Genomic DNA, 21,438 nt, shown 5'->3' on the forward strand with positions numbered 1-21,438 from the left:
CGTCGACTTGGGCCAGTGGTGGCTCGCGGGAATGTCAGCCCTTCCGAAGGCCGTGGCGCTCTGGCCAATGAGGGAGCGCCTCGGCGGTGGGTGAGGTCGAGAAATTTGGTACCTCGCCAGGGGGTTGAGGAGAGGCGGTGTGTCGTGTGTCGCTTGGGGCAGTGGAGCGGTAGTGACAACTAGGAAAGCCAGAACGGAATGCCAACACTTTGCCTGGGCGGAGGTAATGAAAGGCATCTGGTTTCATTGCTATTCTTTGAAAAACTCACAGTGCATCGTTCTTCGTGACTGAACAGGCATCTCGTGATCCCTTGAGAATGTGTGTGGGGTTTTTCACTATTTGTTTGTTTGTTTGTTTGTTTGTTTGTTTATTGGGGGGTTGGGCTGCACCGCGTGGCATGCGAGCTCTTAGTTCCCCCACCAGGGATGGAACCCCTGCCCCCTGCAGTGGAAGCGCGGAGTCCTAATCAGTGGACAGCCAGGAGACTCCCCTTGAGAATGTTGATTCATTTGTTCCACAAGTATTTCTGTGTGTTTAGGGAGGACCTTTTGTGTGCCAGGCACTGGAGATAAATCTTGACACAAATAGACATGATAGATGCCTTCATAAAGCTGCCAGTCTAAAGAGGAGGAAGAGGGAGAAGACAAAGAGGTAAACAAGCAAATAACATAATAACAAATCATGTCAAGGAAGGAAATAAACAGATGTGGATACAGAGGGTAATAGGAGGTTGAGGTTAGCTAGAGAAGGTTGTTCTATAAGAACTTTATAACGTTTAAACAAAGAGTGAGAAGATCAGTCAGCCACGGAACCTGGAAAGTGATGATTGTTCTGGGCAGAGGGGACAGCAGAGCAAATGTCCTGAGGTGGGACAGCTTGACATTTTGGAAGAACAGAAAGGCCAGTGTGGGTCTAGTTTAGAGGGAGGGAGAGAGCAGCATGACAGAAGGAGATGAGGTAGACAGAGGCCAGAGGATGTAGCCAAGACTTGGAATTTGCTTTACGTTTTAAATATAATGAGACTCTATTGAGGCATTTTATGCAAAGGAGAAAAAGGATCTGGTTTAGACTTTAAACTGCTTTGGTTAATGTGTAGGTGAATAGGTAGAACAGGTTATTGGGAGACTGGTTAGGAGACTAAATCAGAGGAACTCCAAGGTGGGAGATGACCTGTTTTCAACTATGGTGATATCACTGGAGGTAGAGAAACGCAGAGATTTTAAAGATAAATTATTAGCTTGTTTTGACCTATTAGGTATCCCGGTCCCCAGACAACTGTTGCTGAAACCAGTTCATTGAGCATTCTGTTTAGAGAGTGATTCAATTTTCATGGGCTTCCTGGAATTTTCTCTTCTTTAATCATTTTATTGAAGCTACACACACACACACACACACACACACACACACACACACACACACACACACACACACACACACACACACATGCATATCTGAACCATCAGACAAGGCAGTCTTATTTACAGAAAGCCCTCTCCCACCCTGTTATGTGTGTGTGTCTCTCTATATATAAGTGCATATGTCCCAAGTGTATACAGCTCAGTGAATTTTCACAATCTGAACACACCTGTGTATCCACCACCCAGATCAAGAAACAGAACATTATAAACACCCAGGGACTCCATCATACTGCCTTCCAGTCATTGCCTATCAACCTGAGAAATTTTAAGTTTGGAAGTCTAAAACACTTGTAATTATGTATGGCATTTGACCTTCTTTTTAAGCAGTTGCAAACTGCATGTCCAGGATTTGAGAACATCATGACTTTGCTACATCCTTTGATTATAATAGACTGTAATTCACAGGCGTATGATAAACAAGGTCAGTTAGGCTGACCTGAAGAATATGCATATGTTTGGTGCTAATACAGTCCTTGGACTTATATTTGAAAACCATACCATTCCACATCCTACCACAGTTAATTAGGAATAAAGCCAGCAGTTTACTTCTTTAGAATTATTTATTTCTGCTGTTTGCATCTCTGAAGCATGGCTAAATGTAGTACAAATGTACATATACTCAACATGAGGGATCACTGCATAATGTCCAAAAGAATCAAGTGGATGCCACACTCCATACTTCATTAAGTTGAGCTCCTTTTTATTTCACTTTATATTTTAAAGACTTGAACTATTGTACAGTAGTCACTATCGGGAAATTATACTCAAGATGGGTCACAAGGCTGTGGGTGGATAGGTCGCAGGAGGCCCTTATAAAATATAAAGTGAGGACATAAACCGTTTGAGATTTAGGCTAATGAACCACTGGACTGGAACTGTTACAAGATGAATTGAGGCGTATTACACATTTTAAGAGTTTGAGCCAAAACTGATTGGAATTGTTCAGCACCAAACCGGAAGTGGGTAGGAGTGCAGCTAGAGGCAAGATTTTATAGAGAAGATGTGAAAGCCAAGCAGGAAGATGATTTGATTGGCTACAGGTTAAACAGTTACCTTATCTGTGGAAGTCTCTTTGGCTTTGTGGTTGGTTGTCCTTAGGTTTTCATTTCTTAACCTCAGGGCACTACAGATTTAGGTTTTGGTTTGTTTACTTAAGCTACTGGGGCGTTAAAGCCACCTCAGTCTAAGGGCCTCCTTGTTTAATTAATTTAACACTACCCATTTTCCTGATTAGTTGCTAATGCTCCTGGGAGCCAAATACTGTGTAATAATGAATTGATAATTTTATTAATATTCACTAATGAATAACCAATTTTTTTTTTCTTGTTAAAACGTTAGAGATGGTATTTTTGTATAGTCAGTGAAGGGTACCAGAATATGCGACCCCCAAAATACTCCTCTTTGGAATATTTTGAGCTAAAGGCAACTGAGGACCAGGAGATGCAGAAAAAGCTCTTCACCTCCCCCTGCCTAAAAATAGAGTATAAATTTCCCCTTTAGTAAAGGAAATTTACATTTATAAAGGAAATTTCCATCTTTCATGGTGGCTCCTGGAAGTACCAGAAAGAGCACTACTCGCAGAGATAACTGTTATCTCCTGAGAGACTCCTTTCTACATAACAAGACAACCCTTATATAATACATGTTTCCTCCCCTTGCATTCCTGTAACTTGCCTCCCCTACTCCGAAGCCCCTTTTCCTTTGTTTAGCCTAAAATAGTATATAAACCTCAATCATCTGGTCTCCTAGAGTCTCATTTCTTTATGAAATTTCCATTCATACTTACAGGATTAAAACTGTTTTTTCTCTTATTTATTAGTCTTTTGTCAATTTAATTTCCAGGGTCCCAGCCAGAGAACCTAAGACGGTAAAAGGAAACATTTTTTCTTTTCCTCCATTAGAATCAGCAGTTCTTCAGGTAAGACTCTGGACACTACTTCTGGCCTCATGCCTAAAGTGTGAGATATTAGGGTGTATTTTTCCACAGTTCGGTGGTTTTCTATCTAGAATTGCTAGCCCAGATGTCCCTTCTGTGTGTCACCAGAATAATTGCCAAAACCCTGACACAAACAATTTTTACATCTTGTCTTTGAACCCTATTAAAACTTGTAGCAGTGATTTTATTTTAGAATATAATTGTTGCTTTTTTCCCACAAATATGGAATAAATGAGCTTCATCCAGTACCAGTGTTACAGAGATCTGAATTATCTTTTCCATTTCCACCTCTGACTTTTCTATTTGGCCCTATTCAAGTACTTAATCTCATTATGCATCATTCTCATATAGGGCTGTTGTGAGGAAAATCGTATTTTATAAATGTAGAAAAGGTTATAAACAAAATTGCATTTTGTTACTTAAATTGCAAAAGCTCAAAATCAAGGAAATGGAATATGATAGTCATTAGCTCCATTTGCCAAATATTTCCTGCTCTCCACCTCCCAGGCAGTTTCTGGCCCCTTCGTGGGTGGTGCTGTGGGAAGGTAGGGAGCCTGTGACTAGTTTAGGTCAGTGAATTGTGCGTGGAGGGGACAGTGTTTCTGAGTTGGAGCATTTAATGATCCTCTGCAAGACCCTTCAGGGCTTATTTCCCTCTGCCATTGCAACTAACAAAGTTCCAGATCACTGCTTCTCCTTCCGTCTGTCTGGTTCCTGAGTAACTACCTGTGAAGAACAGAATCCTGCTGCCAACCCATCGTGGCCAGATAGCTGAGCAAGAAACAAACCTTTGTGGTTTTGAGCCACTGATATTGTTTGCTGCTACATCTTGAGCTAACTTAACCTAGCCTGTCCTGACTCATACAGGTAGTAGCTCCACCTTAAAATCATTTGGTTGAGGTTTTCTTGGGGCAGTTTTATTCAAAAAGAAAATTTCATTCATTTTTTCAGTAACTTTTCATGAAGTTTCTACTGGGTTTATAGCAATGAATGAAAAATATAAATGTCTCTGTTCTCATGAAAATGGGGGGGGGGCGGAACGGAGGAGATAGGAGGCATTTATCTAGGTCTGGTGAATGCTGTCACTGAAAAAGTATGGCTTTCTCTAAGTATTATTCTTGGAGTGTTGTGGCTCCTCTTCCCCTTTCTGTCTCTGCCTTCCTCTTAAGTTAGGGATTATTCAGTTGCGGAATATTATACAAGCCTACCTAGAAAGAAGGAGAAAGAAAAAGCAAGTTTCTAAGTCTTGAGAAGTATCTTGGACTCATAGAAAATGTACATTGCCTGAGTCTGGAATGCCAACATTGCTTTTGACCAATGGGCGGCCCCAGACAAGTAGCTAGCTTTGCTGTGCCCCTCTTTTATCAGATGTAAAATAGCACTAAATATAACCTGCCTTGGCTGACTTTCATAACTGCTACAAGAATTAAATTAAGCAGAGAATTAAGTGTCCCATAAAAAAAGTGTTATTATTCTTTGAAGATTTTACTTGAAGTGAACTGGAGGAGCTAATAAATAGCTAGTTTAAAAAAAAAAAGTTTGGTCCACCTATAAAGCAACATATAAACAAATTAAAATTAAAATTGTACCCTGGAAGCTGTGGGAAATGATACAGAATGATACGGTCAGAGTTGTACCTTCAAGAATCTAAACTCAGTGTTTATTGCCAAGTCATATCTGCTAATGATTAGGATATGGCTAAAACAAGCCAAAAATTCCCTGTAATCTTCATAAGGAATATTCAGTACTTTTCTTGTCAGTAGAATGAAGGGAATGTACGAGTAACTAGTTTCATACAAGTGGGTAAACAACAGAAAAATGCATGCAGTGTTAATAGAAACTGCCATTGTCTTTGAGATCTGTAATTTCAGAAGTATGTACACTTATAACTTGTTGGAAATACCTAATTCTCTAAACTCATTCCTAAGTCTCATTTAGATTAGAGTTCAGTATCCCAAAGTAACATTGTAAGAGATGATAAAAGGCACATTTGTCACTGGTTGTCAGGCAACCCAAAGCATGAGTTATTGGCATGTACAAACACACCTCATTAGGTATACAGAGTGGGTGTAGGTGCTGAACTGCTTTTCTATTGGTCAGTTTCCCTTCCAATGACAGAAGAGACAGTATTTTTCCCCCAGTTAATTAGCATACTCTGGGGAAGTACCGGACTGTGTTTCTTAACCCTGGTCGTGTTAAATATAGACTTGAAAACCAGCCTTTAGCATTTACCATTTAAGAGTTACTTTGGCTTCGGGTGTTCTAGATTTTATATACAAAAGGACTCCAGAAAAAGTTGTGAAAATTCAAATAAACTAATAGCACATAATGATTATGCTATGAGAAGTTAGCAAGAGGGAGACTGGTTTTCTTGAAGATACCTTCCCATAAAATAAGAATCAACAATCATCTTCCCAGAATGAAACCAGCAAAGATATCCCCAGGTCGCAAAGGACAACAGAAATGGCATTCCCTGCCGCCACCCCACCTTTGCATAGACCACAGGGAAGAGGCAGGAAGCTGCGATTCGGGAAGAGGGCAGAGTGACAGCAAAGGGAAACAAGGGAAGGGGACCAAGAGAGGGACATCAGCCTGCCCACATGAGGGACTGTCATAGGGCCTGAAATGTGACCCAGTGAAAATAGTGTAGAAATAGATGCTTAGTGCTCTTTGAACTGTATGTAACTGGTTAATGCAAGGTTACATAATATTTTCGACATGTTCTCTCGTTCTGTGGCTTCTCCCACCTAATTCATCCTACACCCACTGGTACTATTTTTCATCTTACAGCACTGTTTCACAAAGCTTCAGTAGCTCCCCATTTCCAACAGTGTTTAAAAAAAAAAATTCTAAGGCTAGTATTCACACTTTTCCATGAGCTGTTCCTGCCCCTCAGCAACCTTCTGATCCACTACTTCCCTAAATGGACACTCATTCCACCCAGCCTCATCATTTCCTCAACCTGCCGTGAGGGTTCTGACCCCCTTGCTCCCTTGCCTCTGCTCAAGGCAAACCTTAATTTTCTCCTCTTAGTTTTCTTAAATCTTCAGAAACGGAAGGATTAAAGTGAACGTTTGCCATGTGATGACTGATTGCTTGTACTCTTAGAGAAGAACCAGAATAGAGTATCACTTTGTGCTGCAAACAAAAATAATAATTGCTAACTGTTAGGGTTCTCCAGAGAAACAAGCAATAGGGTGTGTGTGTGTGTGTGTGTGTGTGTGTGTGTGTGTGTGTGTGTGGGCGGGGGCTGAGAGAGAGAGAGACTGAGATTTAAGGAATTGGCTCATGGGATGCGGGAGCCGGCAAGTCCAAATCTGAAGAGAGAGAACAGACCCTGCATATATTTGGAGGAAGAGTATTCTAGGCAAAAGAGAGGGTGCGCACAGAGGCCCTGCAGCAGAGTCGCAGGCTGGAGACCCAGGGAAGAGACTACGCCGCACTCACGTCCCAAGGCAGTCTGGAGGCAGATTGCCTTCTTCCTTGGGGGATGTCAGTCTTTCTCTTAAGGCCTTTAACGGACTGGATGAGGCCCATCCACGTTATGGGGGTAAAATCTGCTTTACTCAACCTACTGATTTAAATGTTAATTCCATCTACAGATACCTTCACAGAGACATCTAGATTGATGTTTGACTAAACATCTGGGTACCTTGGCCTAGTCAAATTGATACATAAACTTAACCATCACACTAACCCATACAACTGCTTATTCTATCCAGGCACTGTTCTAAATTCTTTACGTGTATTAACTCATTTAACTCTAACAACCCAATGATATAAGGTTATTACTATCTTCCCCATTTCACAGATGAGGCACACAGATAGATTAAGTAATTTGCCTGAGGTCATGTAGCTTATAAATGATGCCTTGCCAGGACTTGAATTTTTGCAGCCTGGCCCCAGAGTCTGTGTTCTTAACTGCTGTGCTCTTCACCTCTCAAGAAAAAAAAGTGAGGGCTTCCCTGGTGGCGCAGTGGTTGAGAGTCCGCCTGCCGATGCAGGGGACACGGGCTCGTGCCCCGGTCCGGGAAGATCCCACATGCCGCGGAGCCGCTGGGCCCGTGAGCCATGGCTGCTGAGCCTGAGCGTCCGGAGCCTGTGCTCCGCAGCGGGAGAGGCCACAATAGTGAGAGGCCCGCGTACCAAAAAAAAAAAAAAAAAAGTGAAAGCTGAACTCACTGATACCTTATATGTTCTTCTGCTGCCTCCATAAATATCTTTGCCTGCCATTAACATCTGTTGGAAATCAACTTTTTACAGAAACCTTATGTATGTCCACACAATAGCTCTTTGATGTAGGTAGTGTTATCCCTGTTTTACAGATGAGGAAAATTTGAGGCACAGAGGAGTTAATGATTTGCCCCAGGCCACGAACTGGTGAGGGGAAAGCAGGCATTAGCCTAGGACGCTCCGTCTCCAAAGCACATCCCCTGACCAGAGTGTCTCTCTGTATGTTAAAGATGTTCCTACTCATCTCTGTTTTCAAGACTTTAAGTTACTTTAACCAAAGTTGGCTTTGCAGATTAACAAAAATTGGCTTTCTGTTTTGACGTGTTCCACAAGTGAAAAACACTGTACACAGAAGCCTACATTTCTGACTAATTCATGCACCAGAAAAGAACATAGATTGTAGCTAAATGGAAAGAAAGAGCATTTCCTGTTTTACCAGGCAGGGATTAGGTAGTATCATCTACTGGAGGCCTGCTGCATTTAGAGAAAGGGCAAGGGGCAAACACATCACTCTGAAGCCCTGAAGTGGGAGAAAATGACCAGTTAGAGTAGAATACAGATTGAACCTCAGGAGTGACTTTGCCTAAGCCTGGCCTGCTGGCAAGAACTTCCGTGGGCAGGAAAACACAACAGACATCGCCCGTTTTGCAGTGTTGGCTTGCTAAGCTGGAATTAGGTTTATCTACTGTCTGTTTTTAAGGGACTGATGTAGAAAGTTTTATTCCAGAAGGAGTTTTGGTTTCCCAGTGGGGCCCATGAGAAGGCAGAGCATACTGTTTACTGTTGATAAGGATCGTAATGGAGTAGTGTTTGCCACCAGGGATCTTTCACCTCTGTCTTCTTAACTCATTGACTAAATGTGTAGCCTGGGAGAGGAAAGGCCCCAGAAGTTTTTCGGCCTGTCCAGAAGTCAGTATATGACCAAAGAATTTTAGAGCTGGGACGTATCTTTGAACTATTTTCCTCCTCTTCCTCTCCCCTTTATTTTTCAGAAAATTAAATGCAAACTCTGAGAGTTGAAGAGATTTACCCAACACCACATAGCTGGTAACTACAGGCTAGAAGTATAGGCCAAATTTTTAGTATCCCAGGCAAGTACTAATCCAGCTTCTTCATACTGTGTGTGATCAGAGTCATTCTTGACTTTAGACAACCTAGTTAATGTTAGGAATTTTTATTATTCCCTGTCCTTGCCTAGAACACCCTAACTGGTCCTGAGCTTGCTTGTCTCTGACACTGTTTCCTGCTTACAAAACGTCTTTCTTCTTTCTCCTCTCCTCTATTAAAACTCTTTTGTTTGCTTAATAAATGGCTGTTCATTCATTCAAATAATATTTATTTAACGCATCCTCCTATGTACTAGAAACTATTCTAGGAGCTGGGGATGTAGCAGTGAACTAAACACACAAAATTTCTGTCGTCATGGAACACACACTCTAGAGAAGGGAACAGAAAATGAAACAGATAAATATATTCTTTGATATCTGTAACAATGAATGGTCTGTAAAAAAAAATGATGAATAATGGGATAGAGAAAGGAATATGTGCTATTTGAGGTGTGGAAGTGAGGGAAAGCCTGGCATTGGGGGCAGGAACCATAATGAAGGAAGGGAGGGAACAGACCCTGCATATATTTGGAGGAAAAATATTCCAGGCAGAGGAAAGGGCACGCACAAAGGTGCTGCAGCAGAGTGGCAAGGAAGCCTGCAGGACGAGAACATAGATAATGACTGAAATTAAGCAGAAATGAGGTCAGAGAGAAACCAGTCTGTAAGACGTTGTAGACCGAGATAAGATAAGATAGGGAAAGGAAAGGACAGAAAAGAAAAGGAATTTGGACTTGATTATCATTGTTGAGAAGACCTGGGGAGAGAGAGTAGGTGAGGGTTGCAAACTGATTTGTGATGAAAAGGATCACTCATGTTGCTGTGCGGGGAATGAACCCTGGGAGAGGCAAAAGTAGCAACTAGGAGACTAGGTAGAAAGTTGTTGGAGGAGAATGGAGAGTTTCACCTTGAGGATGTTAACTTTGTGACGTCCTGTAAACGTACAATAAAGATTTTGCGTAGGACTTAGATATATTCATCTGTGGTTCTGAAATCACACAACCCAGATAGGACTTCAACCCACGGACCTGGACTCGAAGCCAGTCAAAATTCAGATTGGGACTTGAACCCACTGTCTTTTAATTGAGGTCACACAGCTGATATCAGGACTTAAGGAAGCTCATGTTCTTTATGTCTCATCGCGGAAAGAATTCAGTGAGAGGCAAAGTGATAGGTAAGAAGTGGATTTATTTAGAGAGATACACATTCCATAGACAGAATGTGGTCCATTTCAAAAGGTGAGAACGGCCTTGGGAGAAACACACTACAGAGACAGAAGTGAGACGTCTCAGAAGGTTCAGAGGCCCCAAAATATGGGGTGGTTAGTTTTTACGGGCTGGATAATTGCATAGTCTAATGACTGGGAGGATTATTCCAACTATTTCGGAGAAGGGTTAGAGATTTCCAGGAATTGGGCCACCACACACTTTTTGACCTTTTATGGTTGGCCTCAGAACTGTCTGGTGCTGGTGGTGTGCCATTTAGCATATGCTCATGTATTACAGTGAGCATATAATGAGGCTCAAGGTCCACTGGAAGTCAGATCTTCTGCCATCTTGGACCTAGTTGGTTCTAACCAGTTTTTGTCATGTCCTATGGCTATGTCATTCTTTTAAAGGTCGTACCCTGACCCCTTCCCTCCTGTTTCAGTTCCAGGAAGAAGTCAAGGCGAAAGACATACATTCAGGAGTCATCAGTGTGCAGATAGAATTTAAAACCATGAGGATGAGATCACCTAGGGAGTGAGATGGATGGAGGCTGGAGGTCAAAGTGCTGGGATTTTGCAGAATTTAGAAGTTGGCGAAAGGAAGAGGTCCAGGCAAAGGTGACTAAGAAGGAATAGTAATGAGGTAGGAGGAAAACCAATAAAAAGTGAGAGAAAGGCAATAAAGAAAATTTCAAGGAGAGTGTAAGCAGCTGTTTGATGATTAGGCTTGACCATGTAAAGGTCATTGAAGACCCGGACAAGATCCGCGTCAGTGCAGTGAGGGCACATAAACGTGACTGGCATGAGTTCAAGAGAGAATGAGAAGTAAGGGAGCAAACAATCTAAAAGTACTTGAGGAGTTTTATTTTAAGGTGGGGCATAGGAATGAGGCAGTAACAGAGGGGTATTTTTTTAAGATGGAAAATATTATAGCATGTATGCATGCTGATGAGAATAATTTGAAGGGAATGAAAGACTGACTTGCAAGAAAAGGAGCAAATTAGTCATCTGGGGTGGGGGAGGAGTTGGAGGACCCAGGTGAGCTGGCAGGGTAGCTGGACAGATCTAAGGACCCACTTGAGGTTAGGTTCATGATTTGGTGAGAGACCAGTTAGTGTGTGTTAATGTCTTTCTCCAGCCATATTCAGCTACTTGGGTGCAGAGGCAGATTAGGTGAAGGGTTAGATTTGAACAGGTTAAGCTTTAGCTACACGGATATAACAAAGCAGGGAGGTGAGAAACTATAACAGTGGACCGTGGAATCCCAACTGGATAAACAGAGAAGAGAGGGCATGAGTGGTGCCATGGAAATTAAAAAGCCAGCAGGGTCAATCACTTGGAGATACTTGCCATTGTACAAACCCAGGACAATGTCTTTTTTTCCCCAAAATACTCTAAAATGTGAATGACTGGTGAATAGCTTATAAAGATAACCTTCCATGCATTTAATGAGAAAATAGATACTTCTTAACACAAAGAAATTAATTTCTAATGGGCAAATTCTAGAGGCATTTGACAGAATAATGGGAGAATATTGAAGGAAAGAGCATCAATAATATAAGTTAAGGACTTCCCCATTTGACCTAAGTGTAAGGCTGACAGTGCTGCATGGGGTCCAGAATACATGGTGACCCATTGCTTTCTCTGTATCAAAAGTGAGTTATTCATCAACCAGAAGTCTAACGAGATGAAGTAGAGATCCACTTGATCTTGAAAGATCAAGACGTGTTATATAAATAATACAGGACTGGAATTTATATTACAGACTTCTTTATTCCAGAAGAAGGAACATGAGGGGAAGGCGGACTGTCTTAATAATTGACTTCAGTCACCAGTTAGCAGCCACAGTGAGTTCTGTGGAGACATAGAGATAGATAGATAGAGAGATAGATAGATATTCTCTGTCTTTAAGGAATTTATAAATCCTAGGTGTATAGGTACTGAACGTGAGTGAACATGAATAATTATAGGATATAATAAGAAATACCAAAAATGTTAATGAAAATGCTGACAATAGGAATGGATAGATCAGGACTGAAAAATCAATAGATTTATTAGTATAGTCATTACTGAGAAACGAATATAGTTGCTCCCAGGAAATAAAATCCATTATGTATCGTGGCAGAGACAGCTAGATGCCCAATTCAATATACATTCTTCCCTTCCTCCTTAGTAACAGACCCCTGATTTTTATCTGGGCATACTGCTGGCAAAAAGAAAAGATTATCTCCTAGCCTCCCTTGTAATTAGTGTGGTCTTGCTGTTAAATTCGTGCCCTAAGATGTAATTAGAAACACATGGACTTCCAGAAAGTCACACTACAAAGGAAGGAGGCATGCCCTTCCATCCTTCTCCTTTCCTGGACTGTGGATATGACGGCTGGAACTTAAGAATCATCTTGGATCATAATATGACGTGGTAGAGATGGCAGAGCAGTAAGATAGGAGGTCAGATCTTTGGTGAACTGATCTACGGAGCAACCATAACAACCACTTCTGTTAAGAGCTGGCAAACCTGATCATAACAAACACACACATTTATCACTGTAGATACCACAGTCTCAGGTATAGTATTTTACACATACTGGTCACTCAGTAAATATTTGATGAATAAATACAATTATTTGTGATGGGGGTTTTGCTTCTGAAAGTGCTGTTGTAGTGGAAACTCTAATGATGTTTCCCCAAATATAGCAGTCTTTTTCTTCTATTGCCTTTAACTAGAGGAGCCTCCGAAAGTGACATATATATATATATATATATATATATATATATATATATATATATATATATATATATATATATATATATATATATATATATATATATATATATATATATATATATATATATATATATATATATATATATATACAGTTTATACAGTTAGAAGCAAATATAAGACAGGATATAAATTTTATTCACAAATATTTGCAAAATATTTGCTCTTAAAAATTGCCCTATGTATTAGTTATTGCTGTGCGACAAATCACCCAAATACTCATTGGCTTAAAACAATAATCATTTATTATGTTCTTGCTTCTGCGGCCTGGCTGGGGTTCAGCCGACCTAAGTTGGCTCAGCTGGGCAGCTCTGCATCTCACTGCAGGACTACAGACTGGCTGGATCAGCTCTGCTCAGAGTGTCTCTCATTCTTGGGCAAGTGGGCTACCCCAGGCACTTCTTCACATGACGATGGCAGAAGCACAAGAAAAGGAAACACTCAAGGATTTTTTAGGCCTAGACTTGAACTGGCGCGTAGTCACTGTAGTCTACATGCCATTGGCCAAAGCAAGTCACACGCTCTCATAGACTCAATATGGCCATAAACTATTTTCGCCTCCTCCCGTCAAGAGGTAGTTTAGTTCCCAGACATATTCTTTACCTCTTGAAGATGGGCTTACTTTGACCAGTAGAGTGTGATAGAAGTGAAGTTTTGTGACTCAGTGAGCCCTAGCCTAAAATGGCCTTGTATTTCCACCCTCACCCTCTTGGGATGCTGTGGCCACCACATGAGGATGAGGAAACCCAACTCAGTTGAGCCTCTTCATGGATGAAAGCCCACATGGAGAGAGGCCTGGCCATCCCAGCTGTCCTAGCTCAGCCCCCAAGCTGCCTATTTAGCTGAATGTAACTTCACGAATGAGCTCAGGTCGGAACAGCAAAAGAACCCCCTGTCCAAACCGTAGAATTGTGACATAGCTATTTTAAGCCACTAAGTTCGGGAATGGTTTGGTATGAAACAATCGATAAATAACACATATATCTAAGACCAAAGTCAAGCGACAGGGAAGTATACTCTGCGTCAAGTAAGTGTGTGGGTACAGGGAGGGGTAAAGAATTGAGACCAACAAATCAATCCACTATGGTGTATAATATCTGACTTTTAACTATTTTAGATAGAGTTTGACCTTTAGTTGTTAGTGGCTTCTGACATTTTAAATATGGTTTCTTGCTCCCCAACCCGTTCTATCTTCATGCTAGTTTATCTCCAATTCTTCCCTTGCTGTGCTCACATGCTACTGCCTAATCATGAGATGGAGTCGATTTCTGCACACCCTTGAATCTGGGCTGGCCTGGAACTTCTTTGACCAAAAAAATACAGAGAAGAAACACTGTCTCAACTCCTAGACTTTTAGAGGCCTAGCAGCTTCCATGTCCTGCCACCTTGTAAGAAGTACAACTGCTGAGGCACCTCTGCTGAGAGAAGACAAGTTTTTGACGTTTGTTGCAGACAGAGGATCACTTACACATATGTTTTGTAAGGTCTATTTTGCATTTTCAGTTTTTTAAGATGACAGATACCACATTTTGTTTATTCCCTCATCAGGTGATAGACATTTAGGTTGTTTCCACTTTGGGGGAATTATGAATAATGCTGCTGTGAACATTCATGTGCAGGTTTTTGTGTGGACACGTTTTCATTATTCTGCATATGAGTGAAGTTGCTAGGCCATATGGTAGCTACACACCTTTGAATCTCTTTTCCTAAAGGAATACATTTTTAAAAAATCTGAATCTGTGACAGAGTTTAGAGGGCCAGACATCCTTGGAAAATACAAGTGAACTTTTTTTTTTTTTTTTCTTTTTGCGGTATGCGGGCCTCTCACTGCTGTGGCCTCTCCCGTTGCGGAGCACAGGCTCCGGACGCGCAGGCCCAGCGGCCATGGCTCACGGGCCCAGCCGCTCCGCGGCATATGGGATCCTCCCAGACCGGGGCACGAACCCGTATCCCCTGCATCGGCAGGCGGACCCTCAACCACTGCGCCACCAGGGAGGCCCTTCAAGTGAACTTTTTAAAATACAGCATGTTGGAGAGGAATTACAAATATAGTATAACATGGTTAAAAAGCTCAAGCTGATCATGTACAGCATAAAATAAAACAGAAAGGAAGCCAGGAATATAAAGTGTGTGTGTTAATATAAATGATGTCGTATCCTTATTCCTGGCTCCCGATCTGAGCCCATCTTCCCCTCTCCCCAGGGCAGCTCTGTTCTGCCACCCTGGCCTCCACAGGAGACAGCTCAAGGGACCACTCTCTCACCTCGTCAGCTGTCTGATCACTCAGCACTGTATCAGAGGGGTCTTCCTTGATCACCTACCTAAAATACCTGTCCCTCACCATCTATCCCCTTGCCAATCCCCACATTCAGAGCATTTATCAGCACCTCAGATGTTTACTCGTTCATTCATTTATTTGTGTCTGTCACTCCCCAGACTGTGAGCTCTGTGAGAAGTGGATATTCATTTAAATTGTAATATCCCCCACATCAAAACAGAGCCCATTGCTCAAAGTATATTTATTAAATGACTGGGTGAATGAATGAATGAATAAATTCTTCCATTCCTTGCAAAGCCTTTTTTTCTTTTAAAAAAATTTTATTGAAATATAGTTGATTTACAGTGTTGTGTTAGTTTCAGATGTACAACAAAGTGATTCAATTATACATATATATGTATATATGTGTATATATATATTCTTTTCTTTACATCATCTTCCATTATAGCTTATTACAAGATATTGAGTAGAGTTCCCTGTGCTATGCAGCAGGTCCTTGTTGGTTATCTATTTTATGTATAGTAGCGTGTACATTTTAATCCCAAAATCCTAATTTATCCCTCCCCTGACCTTTCCCCTTTGGTAATCACAAGTTTGTTTTCAAAGTCTGTGAGTTGATTTCTCTTTTGTAAGTAAGTTCATTTGTATCATTTTTTTAGATTCCACATACAAGGGATATCATATGATATTTATCTTTGTCTGATGTACTTCACTTAGTACACTTAGTATGATAATCTCTGGGTCCATCCATGTTGTTACAAATGGCATTATTTCATTCTTTTTTTATAGCTGAGTAGTATTCCATTGTGTATATATACCACATCTTCTTTATCCATTCATCTGTCGATGGACACTTAGGTTGCTTCCGTGTCCTGGCTATTGTCAATAGAGCTGCAATGAACATTGTGGTACATGACTCTTTTTGAATTATGGTTTTCTCAGGGTATATGCCCAGTAGTGGGATTGCTGGGTCATATGGTAGTTCTATTGTTAGTTTTTTAAGGAACCTTCATACTGTTCTCCGCAGTGGCTGTATCAGTTAACATTCCCACCAACAGTGCAAGAGGGTTCCCTTTTCTCCACACCCTCTCCAGCATTTGTTGTTTGTAGATTTTTGGATGATGGCCATTCTGATGGGTGTGAGGTGATACCTCATTGTGGTTTTGATTTGCATTTCTCTAATAATTAACAATGTTGAGTATCTTTTCATATGCCTTTTGGCCATCTGTATGTCTACCTTGCAAAGCCTTTGCTGCATCGAGGACTGTCCTGTGGGAAACTGCATTCAAGCAAATACCATGTGAAGTTGGCCACTGTCAGAAAATTCCAAGGGACATTAGTCAGTTCACATCTGAGTCGTGGAAGCAGAAAAGAAAACAGAACATAAAATTAACCTAAATACTTCTGTTCTCACTTCATAACATGGTTTCTGCTGCTTTCCTCTTCAGCAATTTTGGCCTTTTATACCTTTCAGTGTTTGCTGTTGTTTACTTCACACCTGTGTGGCACAGAACAGTAGGGCTGATTAAAAAAACCTGAGATGGGCAGAAGCCTTAATTACTGGTGCAGATAGAGCTCAGCCTGATTATCTCTACAAGAGTCCTTTTAAAAGTCCTAAATCCCTGAGGGCAAGTGTCCACCCGGCTTTCCTCTCCATATTTTCTTCATCTGACCACTGGTGTCGTTGATCTGCTTTTAAAGTCCTTCCTTTCATCTCTTCATTTCTTTCACATTTGTCCCCGCTTTTTCCATCTTCTGCTCCTATTTAAACTCAAAGACTAGTGTAGACAGCTGTACCAGGAGAGGCCTGTACTTTTGTGTTGCTTAATATTTTCTGCCACATCTTTTAGTTACTTCCTTATCTCAGTTCAGTTATATTGAACAAATGTTTGTGGAGTAGCTACTGTACAGGACGCTTGCTAAGCCTTGAAGACACCGAAATTATCAAACAATTCCTGCTTCTAGTATTTTGCAGTTTTAACAGTCTCCAGTCCATTCATTTGTGTTAGGATTGTAAGCTTCTTGAAGTTTTTCTCCATGGGCTTAGAATAGCTTACACATAGATAATGTTTATTAGTGTGGGAAATGAATTAAACTGAATTGATAACCAACCTGGAATTTGATTTCTTTCTTTTACTCCTCTTCAATCCAATCTATGTCTACCTGTGATACAAAAATAAACACATATTGGGTCTTTGTCCCCAGTTCCTGACACAGAGCTCCTAAATCCCTTGGAATTTCCTGAGTGAGAGGATCGTCTTCTGTTCTAATGAGGTGACTCTTGCTGGGCCTCTGGATAGCTTCACGATGGGGGCTGGTTGAGTCCTACTCCCAACCTCCAGGGAGGGGAGAGGGGCTGGAGATTGAGGTCATCACCAGTGGCCATGATTTTAATCAGTCACACCTGCATAATGAAACCTCCACGAACATCCCTAAACGCTGAGGTTCCGGGAGCTTCTGGGTTGGTGAACACGTGGAGGTGCTGAGAGGGTGGCAGAATCCAGAGAGGGCAAAAAAGCTCTGCACTCCATCCCCCCTGCCTTGCTCTATGCATCTCTTCTATTTGGCTATTCCTGAGTTGTATCCTTATAATAAATCAATAGCAGTAACTAAACTACTTTCCTGGGTTCCAGGAGCCATTCTAGCAAATTACCAGACCTGGGAGGATGGGTCACATGGGAACTGATTTATAGCTGGTGGGTTAGGAGTACAGGTGACAACCTGAAGTGATACTGCGCTCACGCCAGGTAATTATTAGTATCAGAATTGAATTGAATTGTGGGACACCTGTTTGGTGTCCAGAGAGTTGGAGAATTGGTTGGTGTTGGGGAAAAAAAAGCCCTCACATTTGGTGTCAGAAGTATTTTGAGAACAAACTCTTGGGTGTATATACCTAGGAACTGCCGGATCGTTTGCATTCAGAATATATAAAGAACTCTTGCAACTCAGTAATAAGAAGATAAGCCAATTTAAAAGTGGGCAAAAGATCTGAATGTATATTTCTCCAAAGGAGATATACAAATAGTCCACAAGCACATGAAAAGATACCCAATGTCATTAGTCATTAGGGAAATGAAAATCAAAGCCACAATAAAAGCTACTTCCCACCCATGAGGATGGTTATAATAAAAAAGATAGGCAATAACAAGTATTATAGACAAGGATGTGGAGAACTTTGAACCTTCATACATTGCTGGTGAGAATATAAAATTGTGCAGCTACTGTGGAAAGCAATATGGCGATTGCTCGAAGTGTCAGACATGGAGTTACCATTTGACCTGGCAGTTCCTAGTATATACCCAAGAGAAATTAAGACACAGACACAGAAAAAAAATAAAAAAGACACAACCACACAAAAGTATGTGCAGGCAGGTACATAGCAGCATTTTTCATAATAGCCGAAAAGCGGGGATAACCCAAGTGTCCATCAGCTGATGAGTAGATAAAGAAAATGTGATACATCCATACAATGGGGTGTTATTTAGCAGTAAAAAGAAATGAAGTACTGATACATGCTATGACACAGATGAACCTCGAAAATATTATGCTTAGTGAAAGAAGCCAGTCTCAAAATACCACATATTGTGTGATTCCATTTATATGAAATGTCCAGAATAGGCAAATCTGTATAGACAAGTAGCTTCATGGCTGCCAAAAGCTGAGGGCTGTGAGAGTTTGGGGGAGCAATGGAGAATGAATGCTAATGGATACAGGGTTTCATTGGGGTGATAAAAGTGTTCTAAAAGTGACGGTGGTGATGGCTGCACAACTCTGTGAATATACGAAAAACCACTGAATCGTGCACTTTAAATGGGCGAATTATATGGTATGTGAATTATATCTCAATCAGGCTGTTTAAAAACTGGTATTGGCCTTCCCCGGGAACAGCACAAGGTATGCACCTGAAATGGCAGGTTCAGTCTGACCCTTCTCAGTTCACGGACTTTACCATGGGTTAGTCACTTAATATAAACAAGAATCACTAGTAGTCAGAGAAATGCAAATTGAAACATTCACAAGGATATCACTTCACACCTTTCAGGCTGACAAAAAATCAGAAATGTGGATCCTGTCAAGGGTTGGAAGAGATGTGGGAAAAGAGGAACATACTCTCCTCCCCTGCTGGGGGGGCATCTAACCTAGTGCAGCCATTCTGGAGAAATAATCTGTCATAATTTAGTCTTGTGAAGAAGACACGTATTCTGTGGCCCAGCAATTCTGCTCCTGGTATATATTCCAAAGAAATTTTCACACGGGTCTATGTGGGAACATGTGTGAAGATGTTCCTGGTATCACAGCCCAGGGTGAAAGGGGTTGGAGTCTATGTGGGTGCTCATTCCTGGGTGAGTAGACAGGTTAAATGTGATGCACATGCTGGAGTCTATTGGCTCTGTGAGTAGCATCAGGTTAGATATGGGCAAAGCTGCATGGATGACTCTTAAATATATAGTGCTGAGTGGAAAAATATAAACACTGGATGGAGATATTTAATACTGTTTCCATACAATAAAAATGTGCACACAGGGAATTCACTGGTAGTCCAGTGGTTAGAACTCTGCGCTTTCACTGCCGAGGGCCCGGGGTTCAATCCCTGATTGGGGAGCTAAGATCCCGCAAGCCGCAAGGTGTGGCCAAAAAAAGTTTTTTTAAATGTGCACACATAAAACAATGTATTTTGCAATAATATATTCAAATTAAAAGATAGCCCACTCAAATAAATTGGCAATTATCCCTATGCCTGTTGGATCCTCCTCCTATGAGTCATAAAATGTCAGAAGTAGGAATTCCCTGGTGGTCCAGTGGTTAGGTCTCTGTGCTTCCACTGCAGGGGGCACGGCCAATATCTGGTCGGGGAACTAAGATCCCACATGCCACACAGCCTGGCCAAAAGAAAAAAAAAAAAGGTCAGAATTTATAGAGCTAGTAAAGATGAAAAAAATATCCATCAGTAAGTCTGTAGGAGGGGTTTCTGCCTTGGATAGGAGACTGTATCAGATGGCCTAGAGCTAGATAAGCCAAGACAATTCTATCAATACGATAACAGAGGTTGCAAGATTATGGATGAATCCTGAGACAACCTAACTTCTTGACTATTTTAAGGGTCAGTAGCCAGGGGTGGTTTCTCCAAAACAGGATTTAAACCTTGGCTCTCTGAAATGGAAAATGGTTGGTTTTGCTCTAAACTGAGGTTGAACCATTGATTCCACAATGGCTCTTGGTATGTCCCTCAGCTTTTCTACTAGCCCAGCTATGTACATGGTTTCCTTAAACTTTCCTTAAAACAAATGTACCCACAACCCCAGTTTTTGCATCATTCTGCCAGTGGCTCCTGGCATTCCCTCAGACCATCCTGCCTAATGTTAAAATGGACTAAGCCAGGTTCCATGCCAGAAAGACTTGGTTTTCTCTCCTGGCATCATTCTTTACAGCTGATGGTTCTTAGTTAAGTCATTTAACTTCTCAGAGCTTCTGTTTTTCTACATAGAAAAGAGATAACAGGGCTTCCCTGGTGGCACAGTGGTTGAGAGTCCGCCTGCCAATTCAGGGGACGCAGGTTCGTGCCCCAGTCCAGGAGGATCCCACATGCCGCGGAGCGGCTGGGCCCATGAGCCATGGCCGCTGGGCCTGCGCGTCCGGAGCCTGTGCTCCGCAACGGGAGAGGCCACAGCAGTGAAAGGCCCGTGTACCCCCAAAAAAAAAAAAGAGATAACAATAAAATATGTTAGCTATCCTAAGTATTTTCTGTGCAATTACAAAAATACATATTGAAGCTCAAATTGTATCCTATTTATTATGCATATTCTTCTGTTAATTTTGTTTTTACGTTATATATATATATATATATATATATACACACACATACACACACACATGCATATATATAATGAATGGCTGTCCATGTCAATATAGATAAACAGTTAATGGCTGTCATGAATGTGGTAGGGCAGGGGGTAAAAGGGAAATCTCTGTACCTTCCACCCAATTTTGTGGTGCACCAAACTGCTCTTAATAATAGCCTATTTTTTTCAAAGGTTAAAGTTGATTCAACAAAATGATTGAGGAATTTAAAATGCATGTTAATAGAATTTCATGGTTAATCGTTATTGAATCTAGGATTGTACTATGTTAGATTATATGTGCAAAGTAATATTTTCGTATTTAAATAGTGTACTCAGTGAGAGAAATGATCTCAATATGAACATTTAATACATAATTTTAGATAATAGCTGTCCATAGCAATATATACTTTAAAAAAAGTAGACTTTACCTTGTAGAGCAGTTTCAGGTTCTCAGCATTGAGTAGGAGGTAAGAGAGTTCTCACATATCCCTGCCCCCCTTGCCCATGCACAGCCCCTCCACTATCAACATCCCCCCACCAGAGTGTTACATTTGTCACAATTGATTTGTCTCAATCGACTTGACACATCGCTGTCGCTCAAAGTCCATGGTTTACATTACGGTTCACTCTTGGTGTTG

At 41.2% G+C, this 21,438-nt stretch overlaps 1 long non-coding RNA gene across 2 annotated transcripts in view; it reads left to right on the forward strand.

The window, feature by feature from the left end:
* The first annotated feature begins 68 nt into the window (after positions 1-68).
* LOC308615120 overlaps positions 69-21,438 on the forward strand; it is a 48,133-nt gene continuing 26,763 nt past the window's right edge. For both annotated transcript variants that reach the window (XR_014015482.1, XR_014015483.1), the window contains exons 1-2: positions 69-223; positions 3,262-3,337. This is a non-coding gene — a long non-coding RNA (uncharacterized lncRNA). The remainder of the gene's footprint in view (positions 224-3,261; positions 3,338-21,438) is intronic.

This window comes from Mesoplodon bidens, assembly GCF_964165515.1.
Source record: "Mesoplodon bidens genome assembly, chromosome: 1".
NCBI classification, from domain to species: domain Eukaryota; kingdom Metazoa; phylum Chordata; class Mammalia; order Artiodactyla; family Ziphiidae; genus Mesoplodon; species Mesoplodon bidens.